The 18,721-nt window shown below is 33.3% G+C and overlaps 1 long non-coding RNA gene and 1 pseudogene across 5 annotated transcripts; both read left to right on the top strand.

Moving 5' to 3' along the window:
* Positions 1-6,066: 6,066 nt before the first annotated feature.
* On the top strand, positions 6,067-14,619 carry LOC110008510 (uncharacterized). 5 transcript variants are annotated; one of them, XR_016057486.1, is made up of 5 exons: positions 6,067-6,291; positions 11,183-11,240; positions 11,360-11,393; positions 13,693-13,803; positions 14,095-14,619. It is a non-coding gene; the product is annotated as an uncharacterized LOC110008510 (long non-coding RNA). The 5 variants fall into 5 exon arrangements; XR_016057488.1 differs by having other exon boundaries at positions 11,360-11,419; positions 14,095-14,378; XR_016057490.1 differs by lacking the exon at positions 13,693-13,803 and having other exon boundaries at positions 14,095-14,378.
* On the top strand, positions 9,699-10,619 carry LOC148781879 (zinc finger BED domain-containing protein RICESLEEPER 1-like; annotated as a pseudogene).
* Positions 14,620-18,721: the final 4,102 nt, after the last annotated feature.

Genomic DNA, 18,721 nt, shown 5'->3' with positions numbered 1-18,721 from the left:
AATATAATTTTGATATCAAAAGTTCTTAAGATGGCTTGAGAATCTATTTTCATCTCTAATTATAAAATTTTAAACTCTAAAAGTGGTTCACATCAAATAGATCTATAAACACATGAAAATCTTGAAAATAGACGGTCCAGATAATGTTTTGCAATATATATTATTCATGGACTCGAAATCTCATTTTCTTTTCATATTCATACATCTCGATGTCGAGATGATCAATTAGAGGGTTTTCCAACATCCAAACAACCTTTTATAATGGATTTTTGAGTTGCATCTTTAATTCTATATTTTAAGGTTGTAACCTTATGTAAACTTTTTCCAATTTATAATGCTATGTCATATTTGACAAGACCATTTGAAATTAGATCAAATTTGATAGGCTATTTGAAAATATATCAATGCATATGGAGGAATGTTAAATAGTTGATCTTTCGATTGAATATAATTTTCCTTCTGTTTTTCTAATTTGAGAATATAATATTCGGAGTGTTAGTCCTGAGTTGAGGCTCAAAATATCTCTTATTTCAAATTAGACCTACTGGTCATTCTGTCCATATAGCTGTCTCGAATTTGAGTTATAGAATAAGAGTAGATTTGAAATATTCTTTTAAGATTTACTGCCCAAAAAGTAATATTCTCTTAAGATTTAAAAGTTGGTTGGTGTTTGTATAAGTTGTCAGCCTTAGATAATCAAAGGGTCACCCCCAAATCTTGATAGAAGATGTGGTTTGGGTGTTTGAATTATTATGGTGGAAAAACAACAAGAAGTTTTAAACATAAACAGTTATTGTGCATCTAATCCGCACAATATTTAATTTGGTTAAGCCACAAATCGTGAGTTACATTTACGAGATAATAGTGTGAGGCATGACTTGATTCAATGGAGATTACAATGAGAAACAAGGCCCAAAAACTGTCAAAGAAAGGGCTCACTCTCTATAAATCTTTTTTTTTTTTTAACGGTAACGTACGATTTATCATTAATTCAAATGTCAATCTCTATAAAGTCTCATTTCCAACACAGCTAGCAAAATGCAATCTCATGGGCTCTTCTTCCTTACTATCTCTCTCTTTGAAACATAAGATATAACGCACCCACAAGAGAACTCTCTTTCTCTCCACTCTCTCTCTCTAACTAGAAAGTAGGGCAAAAACAAGGCATAAAACTATGGGAGCTCACCTCCTCTCTTCTTGTTCATACTAAAACAAAGAAAACAAAATCCTTTCAATATGGGACTCTCAATGCACCACAACCCTTGGATCAAAACCAATTCAATAACCTAGAAATAAGGAAAGAAAGTTGAAAGGAAAATATAAACATATGAAGCCCCCAAACCCACATGTGTGATTTGGCTTCACACATATAACAAACTTCCACGTGAAGACAAATTACTACGTCTCTAAAATAAACACAAATGCATCATTCTCCATCCCCACAGGATTATGTCTCTTCCGACGCTGTAAGCCTTCTACACATCTTATTCTTCTAAGTTGAAACAATATTTGTTAACATTTCAGCAAGTTTCTTCTCCATATGGATATTGTCCACCTACAGATCTCCACGTTCATGGGCCAACCTAATTAAATGGTATATGAACTCTATGTATTTTATTTTAGAATGATAAGTTGCAGTATTAACAAGATAAACTGCACTTTGATTATCATAAGGCAAAACATACTTCTCTTGTCTCACCCCAAATTGGTCAAGCGACTTCATTAACCAGATCATTTCTTTTGTTGCATTTGTTAATACCACATACTCAACTTCAGTTGATGACAATGCAACAATATCTTATAACCTTGACATGCAACTAATTGCATCACCACCAACCTTGAAAATGTAGCCAGTAAAGGATCTTCTAATGTCATAGCACCCTGCATCATCTATATGTCCAAAACCAAATTCCAATGATGATTTTCTAAAGCACAAGCATATAATTTGTGTCCCCTTTAAATACCAAAGGATCCACTTCACTGCTTGCCCATGTTCCCAATCAGGATTATACATATATCTAGAAATAATTGCTATTGCATGGGCAATATCAAGTCTAATACGAGCCATTGCAGACATCAAACTACCCACTGTAGAAATATATGGAACATTCTTCATTTTACTTTTATTTACCTCACTCACTGGAGAGTAATTTTAGACAACTTAAAATATGCAACCCATGGTGTAGAAACAACTTCCTAGAAACATATTCAAATTGTCTTAACCAAGGTCTACTTTGCTTTCTATGTCTATTGATGTGCATGCCCTATATCTTCTTGGCTGGTCCAAAATCCTTGGTGGCAAAATGACTATACATGCTAACGCTTGATCTCTTTCATCTCATTGCTAGTAATAAGTATATCATTAATATAAAGCAAGAAAACAGTAAAAGAACCACATTTTGATCCATTAAAATATGCACAAAGATCAAATTCATAACTAGTAGATCCTTCACCCTGCATAAAACTGTCAAAATTCGTACGTCATTGCCTATATGCTTGCTTCAAACCATGTAATCCCTTTTTCAAGTGAATTGGTTGTGCCCTAAAAAACTTCAGGCTGACACATATATATTTATTCTTTAAGATCACTATGCAAGAAGGCAGCATTATCGCCACAAGTCTAACGTTAAATTGCATAAGATCATTTGCCAACCACTTCATTGCATACACCCACAAATTCTTCAATGCTTTCTTCTCATGTGGAAGTTCCACCAACTTCCATGTATTATTGTGGTGTAAAGCATCAATCTCCTCCTCCATTGCTTTATGCTATTTTTGAGCATTAAGGCAATAAATCGCCTCCTAAAAAGACTCAGGTTCACCACCATCAGTATACAAAAAGGAATGCGAGTAACTTTGTGTGGACTTGTCAGGGCATGTGATCTTCTCAATTCTTACACAGGTGTAACTGGTAGACCTTCATTTTCAATCGATTCATTATCTTATTCATAGCTAACATCACCTCGATCTACATCATCTGGAGCTTGAGGTTGAGTTTCTTATATTTGTCAAGGTGAAACAATGGGATATCGAGCTTGCTTATCTACATCAAGTCTCTCTTTCTTTTGCTCTTCTTGTTTTTTTTTAGCAAATATCTCATTCTCAAAAGAGAACATCCTTGCTCCTTATGGTGTTCTTTGCAATAGGATCTGAAGCCTATAACCTCTAACATCACCATTATACACAATAAAAGTACATTTTATTGACTTGGCATCCAGCTTAATTCTACTTTTACTTCGTATTTGAACATAAGCTTCACATCCAAATGTTCTCAGGTGATCATATCACACATTTTTATTTCTTCAAATAATTTTAGGTATTTAACCACGTAAGGGCACACTGGAAGATATCTTGGTCAAATTTACAGTTGTATTAGCAATTTTATCCCAAAATTGTTTGCCAAAATCTTATTATGAAAGAATATTTCTTACAGGTTCAGTGATGATCCTATTCATCATCTCAATGACAATATTATGTTGTGGTGTTTCCGGAATAGCCTTTACTCTGCAAATGTCATTCTCTTTATAAAAAACATCAAAAATGTTCCATCAATATTCACAACCAGTATCAATTTGCAGACATGTAATAAATCTCTCGATTTCTTTTCAACCTTGGCCTTGAAAATTTTGTAAACATAAAAAACTTAATTATTAAATGCCAAAGATAAAACCAATACTTTTTGGAATAATCTTCTAAAAGGCGATAAAATAATAAACTCCACTAAGAGATTTGACATCAACAGGGCCACAAACATCATAATATATCAATTATAACGCTTTGTCTTTTCTATGAGATTCATTTCCTTTGAAGCTAAGGCTACATTGCTTACCAATAGTACAATGATAAAAAAACACACAAAAGAAATGTTTAGAAACAGGTATAAGTGATTTTATAATACCTTCATACTATGCTTACTGAGATGCCCCAAGCGGCTACGTCAAATCAACATATTCTCATGTTTACTAGTTGTAGCAATGATATTTTGTAGCATCATTCATTTGAGTCGTAATATGAAGAATATAGAGACTTCTATCTTTTTGTCCCTTTAACATTCATGCAACCTCTTGAAATCTTCCATGACCCACTTCCAAAAGTCATTGTAAAACCATAATCATCCAATTACCAAGCTAAAATGAGATTTTTTCTATAAACGAGTTCATGCCTCACATTTATCAATGTGTGTTTCTTTCCATCTAATTACTTAATGAAAACATCTCCAGTGCCTAAACTTTTGAAAGCACGATCATCACCAAGATAAACAAAAGCATCATCTACACTTGTGTATGATGGAAAATACGACCTATGGGTAAACATGAAATGGAACACCAGAATCCCAAACCCAATTGTCTTTAGTAGATAATGCTATACATGCAACATTAAAAGTAACTGGTACTTGCTTGGGCAAGCCTATCTTTGCTTTTGTCCTTTTGTTTATTCTTCAAAACGTAACAATCTTATATTGTATGGCAAAAAAAATTTATTGAAGTACTCAAAGTTTCCCTCCTTAATTACTTATGTTATTTTAATAATAATATCACGAATATCATTTACAATGACAAAAATACCATTACACATTTAATATTAAAAAAAAACCTTTACTCATTTTATAATTATCAAATAAAGGCTTGAGTGGTTAAATTTATTTTGACAATTCACACCCCTTTATAAATAGAGTAATGATCCTATGAGACCCTTCCACACTTATGTGTGTAGGACCTCAAATGATCGCCATTAAATTTGGCACAGATCTCTATAAAAGTTATTACATGGGTGTGGGACTTGACTTTTCTAGAGATCTGTGCCAAATTTAATGGTGATTCTTTAAGGTCCTACACACATGGGTGTGGGAGGGTCTCATGGGATCATTACTCTTATAAATATAACATGTAGAATTTCATGTGTTGTAATATGAATTTAAATGCAGTAAGCAATGTTATGGAGCTAGGCCTACCAATTGTCTGGGCCAGGCTTTGGGGGAGCCTGGTTTTAGGCCATTTACCGGGTTGGGCTTAAAGAAATCAATTTATTCATGGGTCAGGGCCGGGCTTCGGAACCCGGATTATGGCCCGAAAGCCCGAATCATATAGCTTTGAAGGACACAGTTTTTATGAGTTCATGTAGAAATGAGTCACCTCTTAAAAATCCATTTTTGAGATAGATTTTTGGACTTAAATTTTAAGGACATATAATCTCTAACATGGAGATCATGAATATGAAAAAATAAATAAATTTTGAAAAAATTAAAAATAATTATTATATTAAGAAAACATTTGGACTGTTAGTTTCAATTGTTTTAAGATGGACTACCTATTTGCATCCTCCATCTCCAAGATGGATGTATACCTAGAGGACTGCAAATGTTAAAATATGGCCCCTCGTTGCATAAAACAATTTTCCAACTTTGAAAATCTCCCTCTCTCAACTTTACCTTCACTCGAAAAAAAAAGAAAAGGAAAATTGTTTCATGTGGGCTGGACCGCATGACTGCATATTCGATCAAAAAATTGTAAAGCATCCATCTTAAAGATGCACGTTAGTGTTTCATCTAAAAACAATGGAAATTAATGATCCAAATGTTTTTTTACTAGAATTATTATTTATAGTTTTTAAAATTGACTTATTTTTCATATTCACGATCTCCATGTTAGAGCTTACATGTCCTTCAAAATTAAAAGAAAATTGTTTCATGCGGGTTGGACCATATTTCTACATATACGGTCCACAAAGTGTAAAGAATACATCTTAAAGATGGATGCAAGTAGGTATTTCATCTAAAAACAATGGAAACTAGCGATTGAAATGATTTTTAACTAAAAATATTCATTTTAGTTTTAAAAATTTATTTATTTTTATATTCATGATCTCCATATTTGAGATTACACGTCCTTAAAAATTAAGTCCTAAAATCCATCACAAAAATAGATTTATTAGGAGGCCCGTATTTCTACATACACGGGCTGGGCCGCATAGAAACCATGTCCAAAATTAAATCCAAAAATCCATCTCAAAAATAGATTTATTAATTGGAACGCATCCCTACATATGCGGATCAAAAAAACATAATTCATCTTCACCCGCCTGAAAATTCCCAAGTCTCTCCCTCTCTTCTCTCTCTCTAAACCTGAGGAACCCCCGCCATCTTTCTCTCCTCTCGGCCTCACTCACAAAGACTTTTCTACCCCTCTCTCTCCAGAAGCAGATCGACCACCTCTCTCTCTCTAAAATCAGATTATCAACAAAAAGAGCAGATCGACCACCTATCCCTATGTAAAATCGGATTACGAACAAAAGGTATGCATTTTTTGTTTGGTTTTCGTTTTCTAGGGTTTCTTATCTATATTATGTCTGTTAAGAATTTAATCCATGCACAGATAGTTGTTTTTCCCTTTTTTGGGTGCGTGATTGTTCTCTGATAAAGAGGTGAAAGATTGTCTTTGGATGATTATGTGAGCTGATTTTCTCAGCTTTAATATTGTTAGGATTCTTAATATAAGCTTTTTTTTTTTTGTCTGCTCTTTTGGGTTTTTGTTTCCATTCTTTAGATAGATATTAAAAAATGAGCGTTTTATTTATTTTTTATTGTTTTTTCAAGGCTTTATTTATTGTTTTTCCAAGGGTTTTATGTTGGTTTTCTTAACCTTCCCATCTCTTTTGTTGGAGCTTTTTTTTAATGATCCATCGGATTTATATGGTTTGGTCTGTTCGTTCTATCTAATTTTGCATAATATCCACTGTGATTTCGCCACATTTAATATGATCTGCCGCAAGGGTAAGAGATATTACCACAGTGTAATTATTTTAGAGAGATCAGCCCTATTTATTTGGACAAGAAAGGAAACGTGTGGTTGGACCACTTTGAAATCCCAATCTCAATCACTTGGAAATATGAAAATCCACCTTGTTCACTTGCTGGACTACTTTTGAGTAATGTGGGTTGTTATTCATTCTATATTGTTGTTATTGTTTTTTGCATGAAGATTCTGTTTTGTCTAGTTTTATGGTTTATGGATTACAAGGGAAAACTTTATTTGGGCCTCAAGATTTTTACTCCCTTACATTATAGAAGCTGTGAAAGAATTCAGGATATATCAGTTTAAAATTCGGAATGAAATTGAGTCCAAGGTAGTGAGTGGTTAAACATTTGAATTTTGGGTTATCCATTACTCTTCATTGTTTGGTGACTGTGATTTTTGAAATCTTTTCTTACTTCCTTCTATTTCTTGTTTCCTTGTGTATGTGACGACCTTATTACACTGCAATGCTAAGCTTTGAAACAATTTTATATTGTTCTTTAGATAAAATGGTGAATATCAAAGGTTGCATTTTCTGATTAATATTAGTGCTCGTATCTTGTTGAACCTTTGATGTAAATGTGCTTAGAGAGAAAATGTTCGTAGCAAATTAGAACATTTGTTATTGAGCATGCCAACTATCCTAATGACAAGAAGAGAGAAAAACAATATCAAACATTAATCTTCTATTCCTAATTAGATAACTAATAATACCCCACAAGAGAAGTTTATATTGCTGCCATAGAGAGGTTCATAATTCGGGCTTGTGTGAGGAAATCAAGCGTCACTGATCAAATGATTTAATTCTCTAGATTATCCCTTTTAGTGGATAGAAAGTCTGCGACCTTTGTCTCTTCACTTTAAAAAGTGCTTCCATATTCCCTATACAATGTGAAAATGTAGATGAGCTTCATGGGATTTCCCAATTAGGGAACAAGTGGCTTTGGTCAAGTGGACTGCATATTCGAATTGTGGTATATTTCAGTAGGAAAGATTCCATAATGCATGCTCAGTTGATAATTTTCATGTCCAGCATTTTACTTAAACATACTGAATTATCCCCCCTTTTTTTTTGAGAATGTTAACTTTGGATTAAAAAAAGATAATTACATGAAGAAAACGCTATATACGGCATCCCACATAGCGGGTGCTCAAAATACAGATAAATAGAACAGAGAGAGCAGAAGCTCAGGGGGAGAGGAAAAATGGAAGCAACCCCACATATCAGGTGCTCAACATAAGAGAAATAGACAAGAGAGAGCACATAAGCTCAGGGGGGAGAGAGGAAGTCCAAAAAAGGAGCGACCTCAAAAGATACAGAGGTTGTGGGTGGTAGTAGCAAAATACATAAAGGAAGAGCTGCTGAGGGAGTCTTCAAGCTGATCTGGTGGGATTTGAAATAGCCATCTGATGAATGTTCATTGCTAAATCATAAGAAAGTATAGAAAGCGGGAAGTTAGTAAATTGAGCCTCTCCTTTACAATTTAATCATATGTGGCATTTTCCATGATATGCCAACCATGAATACCATATGGTTCTTGGGTGTGCATGACTTTCCTGTGTGCTAATCTTTGTTATTGGTGTTGCATTGGTAGATCATCATTTGTATATGGGCTTATGTTAGTTGCTTATTGAGGGTTTCCTTTACTGTTATTAATGCTTATATTTCTCTGCTCGTATTTTGTCATGGCAATGGTGGACACATTGTTAGTGATTCTTTGAGTTGCTTGTGCTGATTTATTTATAAAATCCCAAATCGATCTATGTGTGGTTGTGTGTGTGTGTGTGTGTGTGTGTGTGTGTGTGCTTCTGCCTGTTTTTCCTTTTCTCTAGGCGGTGGAGAAGCTGCTGATTATAGAAATTTATTTTATAAGTTGAATTATTAAAATTAACAAGTGTGGTCCTCTTTCTCTCAGTGGCTTGATTTTGGGTCTTTATGATGGCTGGCTTGTGCTTCCACTTTCTTTAGGTCGTTTACTGCCTTTTCATGTTCTTTTTAAGTTTTTGATATTGTTATCCATCATGGTATTGAAGAAATGGGATTGGCTAGACTTGTTTCCTTTCAACTTCCAAATCATGATTATAATATTGCTGGCTGATCTATTGGTTTGATGTTTTGAGTTCTTTTTGAGTACCAAAGAAGTGACAAAGAACTATGGAACAACATTCTCTCGAATGGAAACCATGTGATCTTGGATTCATTATGTTATAATTTAAATTTTAGATAGAGATATAGGAGTTGTTTTGATGAGGAAAATTCTTGTAGTTCTCGACTTACACCAATAAGCTTTAATATTAGTATTGTTATTTTGTCATGGTTTCATATTGTTGTTATTGTGCTATGTTTGTGGTCACACACACACACAAATATACTCATGTAAATGCTTCCAAACTTCATGAATTAGTTTGCTTGTTTCTTTTGGGTGCACAGTTTGGCGTTAAATAAAGAGTTTTAAGAATTGGCATCATTATGTTGGTTTGCAAGTTAATTGTTAAAGATGTCTGCATTTAGTGAGAATGAAAACACTTTAGAAAGCCGATCGGCTCCAACAACTCCAACTCGAAGGAAGTCAAGATCTAAAGTTTCAGACGATTTTACCCTAGAAACTAGACAAGATGGAACTAAAAAAGCCATATGTAAACATTGTAATAATGCCTTTGTGGCAAATATTAGTGATGGGGCAGCTGACCTTTTTCATCATATTAAGGGTTGCCCTAGGCGTGGACATCAGGATTTGCAGCAATCATTAGCTAGGGAGCTTGAAACTTTTAAGTTTGACCAAGACATTAGTCATAAAGTTCTTGCAAATATGCTTATTGATTAAGAGTATCCATTTCATATGGTTTAGTACCATGTTTTTAAAGAATTTGTTAGGACCCTTCAACCCAAGTTTAATATGGTAGGACGAACTATAGTAAAGAATGATTGCATGGCTATATATCAAAAGGAAAAAAAAGTAATTTTTGATGTTTTAGAGAGATTAAATGGTTGAGTGAGTCTTACTACTGACCTTTGGCATCCAATGAATCTCTTGGATATATGTGTCTCACGACGCATTATATAGATAGTGATTGAATTTTAAGGAAAAAGATCATAGATTTCAAATTGATACCATATCCATACACAGATTTAGTTATCTTGGATGCAATTGAAGGATGTATTTTTTATTGGAATTTGGAGAATAAATTGTGTGCTATTACTATGGATAATTGTACTTTTAATGATTTTGTTGTGAAAAAATCAAAGGAGAATTTATCTGAAAAGCTTTTACTTGGAGGGAATCACTTTCACATGAGATGTTGTGCACTTTTGAACATCATAGTGCAAGCATGCATGGAAGTAATACATAATGCTATTGAAAGTGTGTGTGAGATTGTTAAATATGTGAATGTATCTCCATCTTGCATACAAATATTTAATGAAATTGGACAACAATTAAGAGTGCCAAGTAAAGAGGGTTTAGTCTTGGATGTTCCCACAAGGTGGAACACCACATTTGACATGCTTCAAAGTGCTTTGACCTATAAAGATGTATTTGTTCGATATGCAGATAGTCATCATTATAATAGTGCTCCATCTGTAGATGATTGGAATAAAATTGAAGTGATTTGCAAGTTCTTGGAAATTTTTACGGAAACTATGAATTTATTTTCTGGAATTAAGTATCCTACAGCACATCTTTACTTTACATAGGTTTGGGGCATTCAAAATATGTTGATGGAAGAAGCTAATAGTCAAGATGAAACCATAAATTAGTAACTTCTGTGATGCAACGTGAATTTGTGAAGTATTGGCAGCATGAAAGCAACTTGACAATGGCAATAGCAATGGTTTTGGATCCTAGATCTAAGTTAAAGTTTGTAGAATATTGTTTCTTGAAAACATATGGTGATGAAAGTGATGTGAAACTCAATATTGTTCGGGATAAACTATAGGAGTATGTGGGTTTCATGCAGCAACTATTTCTAACATAGAACAAGAATCATGTAGTTTAGACCTCAATCAATTCCGCAACCAAACTTCAGGATATCGTCCTAAAAAGTCAGATTTGGATCATTATTTAGAGGATGATTTGGCCTTTGACATCTTGGGTTGGTGGAGACATAATGCATCAATGTATCCTATTTTGTCTAAAGTGGCTCGAGATATTTTGGTTATTCCGCTGTCCACCGTCTTTTCAGAATTGGCCTTTAGCATAGGTGGCCGAGTACTTGATCAGTATCATAGTTCCTTGCCTCCAGCTACTGTGGAGGCTTTGATTTGTGTGCAGGATTGGCTCCGGGGTTACTACCCTAAAGGTAAATAAATATTCCAAGTCTTAAGTATTAGTCTTATTTGTATATTTATTATGCATTTTGGTTATGGTAATTACCAATTGATATTTGTGCAGCCGCTGAGAGCTCTTAATCTTGTATTGACCATGATATCGACGGGTGTGACTATTTTTGGTATAATTCTTACTTTTCTTTATTCATGTAATTACTTAATCTTCCCATTCTTTTGAAATCACTTTAATGACTATTTTTAGTGTAATTCTTACTTTTTCTTTATTTGTATGATTGTCTAGATTGGGGCATTCGGCAAGAGGAGGGCGTGTTCAGGTTCACATTGTCTCCTTTCTCTATGGGTTAGATTTTTGTGTGGATTCTTTTGCTTTTAGCAAGGGTGAATATGCGCATGAATATTTCTTAAACTTCCTTTGTGGATGTTTATAGTTGGAATTTTTCTTGAAATTTTAATGGTTCTTCTAACTTGGTCAACGTCTATGACCTGGAGTTTTTTTTGCATGGATGGGCTTAATCGTAGTCAATGAACGAAAATTTGACCTCCTTGCCGCCTAGGCGGCCTCACCTACGCGGCATTTTAAAAAAATGCCTAGTTGTAGGCAAGGCGGCCTGTTCTAGGCATTTTCTTCTAGGCGTCTGCCTAGGCAGTGTAAAAGGTGGGCGCCTAGGCGCTACTTAGACCATTGGCAGAAAAATTTCTCGGGAAAGGACAAAAATTGTAATTTTACCCCCTTAAAAGGGTGGTTAGGGTTTAGGGGGTCATTCTTGCCCCAAAAAATATTTTTAGTGAAGTTTAGAGTGAGAAACAATTTGAAAAGAACTAGATTTGAAGATTTGTTGAGAGATCGAAATTTTGTCGACCTCCTCGAATGGTCACGATATTAAAGGATATTCATCCCCAATCTTTTTGAGGCTTATAGTGGTTGTAAAAGAGGAGATTTGGGAACCGAAACATTTCGGTTTAGCTCAATAATGAATCCACTTCAAGAAGGTTGGTATATTTCAATAATATTTAGTGGGTTATGTATTTTTTTCCACAATGTCTAATGATGTTATTCTTTGCTATTTGTATTTTTTTGTGATACTTTGTAATATATATTTGTCTATTTGTATTATTATTTTCTTGTTTTGATATGTAGTTTGGGTCTTTGGGGAAACAATTCAATAAAACAGTCCATTGCCCCCAAACCAAATGAATATTGTTTTTTGCTTCTTTTTTATAGTTTTATACATGAATTTACTTGTATAATCATAAACCATAATGTTTTTATTAGTTAGTTTAATAATTGCTTTATGCTTATTAAATAATTGCATGTGTAATATGCTTTTTCGATTTTGTGTTATATCATTGCAATGTTCTTTGATTGTGTTATATCATTGCAATTCTATGTACAATAAAATGGGGGGAGGTGTGGGGAATCTAACTTTTTTAAAAAAGACAACACAGGCCACCTTTGGGTCTGGGCGCCCTCCTAGGCAGCTGCCTTAGTGCCTAAGCGGGCCAGAGCCCAAACCACCTAGGTGGCCGCCTCTGCCTTTTTGAACATGGATCATAGTCATATCTTGCCACTTTTGCATGCATCGATGCATATGATGCAAAATATATGCAATGATATATTATGTATACATTGCTTTTGTTTTATGAATACTAGTTCATCTTAAATATGATAAATAGTTTCATTTTCAATATGACAATCTGAATTTTGGTATTTTTTTTGTTTATATATATACATATACATCTATTGTTGTTGTTGTAAATTTGGATCAACTGTTGCTAAAGTGAATGACCCACTGAGTTTTAAGTTCATAACAGATGGCAAAAAGGAAATGGGTTAAGTCTAGTGAAAAAGTTTATATAGCGCGGAGGCTCTAAACAATCAAATTAGAGCCCACCTCAAAAATTCACTAGAAGAGGCTGTTTTGATACCCAAATATCCTCAAATTGATCAGTTCGACATCAAGATGTATGGACGTGAGAAAGAAATAGATTTCAAGTTTTGGAAATAGTGCATCTTGTAATGCATTTGTGGATCGTCAATTTTCAAGATTTTCTAAGTTTTTATAGATCTGCTCGATCTACACTATTTTTTAAGCTATAAATTTTATAATTAAAGATGAAAATATATTTCAATTCTATCACAAAGATTTCTAGAATTGAAACTACATTTCTCGACAATATTTGAAGGTGCGCTTTATTTTGATTGTTTAGAGCCTCGACTCAATACAAACTGCACCCTAAGTCTAGTTATGAGATGTCCTATTGGTTGTTAGCTCTTGGAATTTATCAAGCATGCCTGTACCATCATATAAGTATTTGAATCACTAAGTTGACCCAGGATGTGAAATCTCAGATATCTCCTACTGTATTTTGTACTTTTTGAATCATGTTGCACATGTCTTATATCCATCCAATTTAGCTTTATGTAATTGTTGATGTGACGAGGCTTCTATTGAATTGGAAAAGCATTAAAATCATTGCTAGCGTAGATTTCTTTCTCACAAATCACAATATCATCTAGATGCAGTGAATGCATAGAAAGGAAACTCCTGAATTTTGCAAATATAACTGCTAAGATTTGCCTTCCCCGAAATAGTTTTGGTTTGATGTTCTCAGGTTGCATGGATGGCATCATGAAGTTTCCCATTCTCCTTTTTTTTTTGTTTTGTTAATGATGGAGCTTGCATTGCTAACGAGAGCTCTAGAACCTGATTTGCAGTTTTATAGGTGGGCTTTGCCAGCAGGTCTATCAATTCCTTACTACAAACTTTAGTTGCTTTTGAAATAGAATGCAATAAAGTTCCTGTGTGGATTCTATTATGAGCTTTTGTTGCATTTATTTTGGTTGTCTAATTTTTGGAATTGAAATGATTGCATTCCTCAATGATAATGATGAAGTCCTTGTCAAGATTGGCTACAAACTTTTTTCCCTGTATTTCCTTTGTTTGAGGCCTAAGGTTCACAGTTTTCTAGTATATGGACTCTAGAAATGACAGTTGTCTGCTGTATTTTGTACAGGAAAAAGGTTTCAATTCATGAGATGTTTTCAAAAGTTGTGGTTTCTTCTGGCTTGAAGCTCAAAACTCTATCAGTTACTTGAAACCCCATCTCTAAATCACCATAATAATACAAGAACTCAACAAAATTCTCCAGAATAGAAAACCAGTGTCAAGTGGTGAACCCATTTCTAGAAAGGGAATTAATAACTCCGGATACCGGTTGTATTTTGAAATATTTTTGGGTGATTAATTGTAAATCTAACTCTTTTAAGATGTCTAAGTGAAGAATATGAGCTTCTTGAATTTGGTTTCTTTGGAACATTTTTGCCATGAGAGGAAATTGGAAGGAACACGTATAGATAATATTTATTTATTAGTCAATATGCAGTGTATAGGTGTATGTTTTAGTAATTAATTTGAGATGTTTTATGTAATCCTGGCATGTGAGCCCTTTAGTTGTCAATCTCAAGTTGTACTATTTTAATTTTTCTTATGGAACTTTAGATCTAATATGAAAGTTCAAAAGCCCCAAGTGTGATTGTAATGAGGTTTCCTTGGCTACTCCTCTTATCTTGCAATATTTAGAGTGTATCAGAGGTTACAGGGTTTTGGTGAAGCGCCTTATAAGAATACCAAATCATAACTGGAGATAAAGGATGCCATGTTAATTCTTGCTTTACATCTCTTATTTTTTGTACAAAGTTTTATCTTATATTTGAATTTGCTTGAAGGGAATCTATTGTAGTTGTCTTCTTCAATGTCCGGCAAAAGTGGATCTGGTTGGCATTGTTTTTCCTCTCTCAGTAATTTTTTTTTTTTGTGAATTTGAAGCAGGATTGATATGAAGTTTTGTTAAAATCCTTATGTAGTAATATCTGTTATTACTATTATTATTGTTGTTATTATTGTCTTCATTTTATGCAGTATATAATGATTATCACTTGTGACCGCTAGATAGATTTTGGTATTTGATGGTGTGGTTTGATCTATTTAGACAATTATTTATGCCTCCCTGTGTGTGTGTGTGTGGCAGCTTGAATGTATAGTTCTATCCAGGAACTTTACTTTTGGCCCATGGTCGTAGGTATCAATGTAATTGCAAGTTTTTCTTGGCTACAAATTCGATGGACATTAATAATTTTGGGTTATAAATGGTCTTACAAATTCGAAGAATGATTTAAAAAAAAAGCCTTTTGGGTTGGGCATGGGCCCAAGCCAAGCCCAACATTTTTGAGCATGGCCAGGGCTTGAAGAGGAAATTTATAGCCCACCCGGGCCTAGAAAATAATTTCTGGGCCACGCCTTACAGGACCAGGCGAAAATTGTCCGGGCTTTTCTGGGCACTGTGGCAGCCCTATATAGAGCTATGGTCAAATAAAATAGTAGAGCTATGGTCAAATAAAATAGTAGTGTTATGGAGCTTTGATTCCTTTGCCGTTGGTACGTGTGCCCGCAGACATCCCTGTACATGCTCGCATAGAAGAAGCTAATGTTACATCGACCTATATAAAAGGTCGTGGCTCTTTAAATCGGGCTTGGTTCACTTCAAAGTTTAAATAAACAAAAAAAATCAATTGTTCACAAAATAATCAATTTTTACTTTGAAAAGTAGCAAAAGCAAGTCTTTAATTATATGGAGTTTCACCATTAAGAAACTTTTAAATTAATTTGTTTGTTGGGTTCTCACAATAATAAATTATATATTATAATTGATAAAATCTTCCATATTATTGATACCAAATTAAGGGATTTGGAGGCATGAGATACTTTTGCTTTCTTTCACGTGTTAAACATCTTTAACTCGGTAAATTTTGCGGTGCAAACGGGTCTTTCTGTATATACTCGCAGGAGATAGCAAGATCGGAAAATTGTTTCTCAATCCCGAGTTGTATACTCATGAGATCCGTATGAAACCATGGTTTATAAATATTGATATGTTTTTCCAATAGGAATAATACAACAAATGTTAATGGAAAACATAATTCCCTCTCTTACGACAAAATCATCATCCAATCGGTAGTAATACAAATATAGATTAAAAATAGGCTTTTCTTTCATTACAAAATTATTACTTTTTAAAATGGAATTCTCACTTAACTAAATGACTATCATCTAGTCAGTATACTACAATTATACATCGATTGAAAACATAGATTGCTCTTACATCGTAAAATAAAATAATAATTGTAACATAAACTTGTTACCTGAAAATTATGTGAGGTCATCGTTATTGAATATCTTCCTCATGCGCATGATCTAGTGAACCAAATCGTTATATATATATATATATATATATATATATATATATATATATATATATATATATAAAAGAAAAAGTTTGGGTGAGTCTACTAGTTTATGGAATAGTATAAGTCCAACGGTCCAAATTGAATCTAGGTCGATCTAACGAACATCGACGTCTAGTAGTATTTGAATTTGAATTTTATTTTTTCTACAAATATAAATCACTTGAAATTTTAAGTGTGTGTTCTTCTTATCAAGCCGTAGTTAATAAAAATATAAAAACATAATTCGTGAAAAAAATTGATCAAAATTACTTGTGAAACTTTTTGGGGGTATTTTGGTCAATTTATTTCATGTAAAATATTTTTTAGATATTTTTTGAAGATTCACCTATTTTTGATGTACACACGTTCCAAATTTCAAGTGATTTAGATTTTTAGAAAAAAATGAAAATTCAAAACTATCAGACATTTGTGATCATCAGATCGGCTCAGATTCAATCTGGGCCGTTGGGCTCATTTTTTCCTGTGAGCTAGTGGATTCACCGTAGCATCTTCCATATATATATATATATATATATATATATATATATAAGTTTATATAGAGCTGAGGCTCTAAACAATCAAATTTGAGCCTACCTCCAATATTTCACTAGAAGAGGTTGTTTGGATGCCCAAATGTCTTCAAATTGATAATCTTGACATCAAGATGCGTGGACATGAAAAAAGAATGGATAACAAGGTTTAGAAATAGTGTATTTTGTAACACAAATTTGGTTCGTTAATTTTTTAGATTTTCATGTTTTCATACATATGTTGAACTACACTACTTTTGAAACTTTAAACTTCATAAATAAATATGAAATTATATTTTAAGGCTATGACAAAGATTTCCAATATTAAAACAACATTTCCCGATACTATTTGAAGGTAGGCTCTAATTTGATTGTTTGGAGCCTAGGCTCTATACAAACCGCACCCATATGTATATATTGAAGATATCACAAAAATGCTTATAGGCGAAAATGAACAGTGATTGCGCATACCCTCATCACCATTCAAATTTCATTGCACGATCACAGTTGTCCGGTAGTGTTTTATTTTTCATTTTTTTTTACTAATCGAAATGATCTGAAATTTGGAGCGTGGGTACATCTTAGTGAGACGCATTTAATAAAAATATAAAAAAAATAATTCGTAAAATAATCAATATATATTTCATGAATTATTATTTTTTATATATTTTTATTAGGCACGTAAAGCCTTCCCAAAGCCTATAGGCGAAAATGAACAATGATTTCATTTACCTTTATCACCGTCCAAAGTTCATCGCACGGTCACGATTGTCTGGTAGTTTTTCAATTTTCATTCTTTTTTTACTAATCGGAATAATCTAAAATTTGGAGTGTGTGTACATCTTAATAAGGCGCACCTAAAAAATTTTTGACCAAAATACCCTAAAACTTTTTGGGGGTATTTTGGTCAATTTATTTTTAGTAAAATATATTTTTTATATTTTGCGAAATATTTTTTTCATATTTTTTTTTATGTGCCTCACTAAGATGTACACACGTTCTAAATTTCAGATCATTTTGATTTATAGAAATAAAATAAAAATTTAAACACTATCGGACTACCTTAACCGTGTACTGAACTTTGGACGGTAACGAGCATAAATGAAATCATTGCCTATTTTCACTTATAGGCGTTGGGAGGACTTTTCCATAAAGAAAACTCTTCCCTATGCCTATAGGCGAAAATGAACAGTGATTTCGCCTACCCTCATAATCATCGAAACTTCATTGCACGGTTACGACTGTCCGGTAGTGTTTCATTTTTTTTCTACAAATCTAAATTCGTGTGTACATCTTAGTGAGGTGCACCAAATAAAAATATAAAAAAAATAATTCACAAAATACAAATTGACCAAAATACCCCGGTAAATTTATGGGGGTATTTTGATCAATTTATATTTTACGAATTATTATTTTTATATTTTTATCAGGTGCGCCTCACTAAGATGTACACATGATCCAAATTTCAGATCATTCCGATTTGTTAAGCAAATTGAAAATTGAAACACTACCGGACAAATGTGATTGTGTGATGAAGTTTGGATGGTGATGAAGATAGACGAAATCATTGTTCATTTTCGCCTCTTGTAGTATCTTTTATATATATATATATATATTATTTGTGTTCATTTCCTTTATAATAGGAACCTTTGATAGTCAAAATGTGAGAGCTAAAAGCACACTAAAATACTTCCTGTAATTTATATGATACTTGGAGAAACTTTTTATGCACCTCACTTACATTGTCTTAAAAACAAAAGGTGGCTATTTATAGTTGAAAAAATAATGTTACACTAATATAATCACACACGTTATATAGCTAAGTATA

The sequence above is a fragment of the Amborella trichopoda genome, chromosome 6 (assembly GCF_054954075.1).
Source record: "Amborella trichopoda isolate Santa Cruz 75 chromosome 6, AtrichopodaSantaCruz75HAP2 v2.0, whole genome shotgun sequence".
Lineage (NCBI taxonomy): Eukaryota > Viridiplantae > Streptophyta > Magnoliopsida > Amborellales > Amborellaceae > Amborella > Amborella trichopoda.
This window is presented reverse-complemented; position numbering and strand designations above follow the sequence as displayed.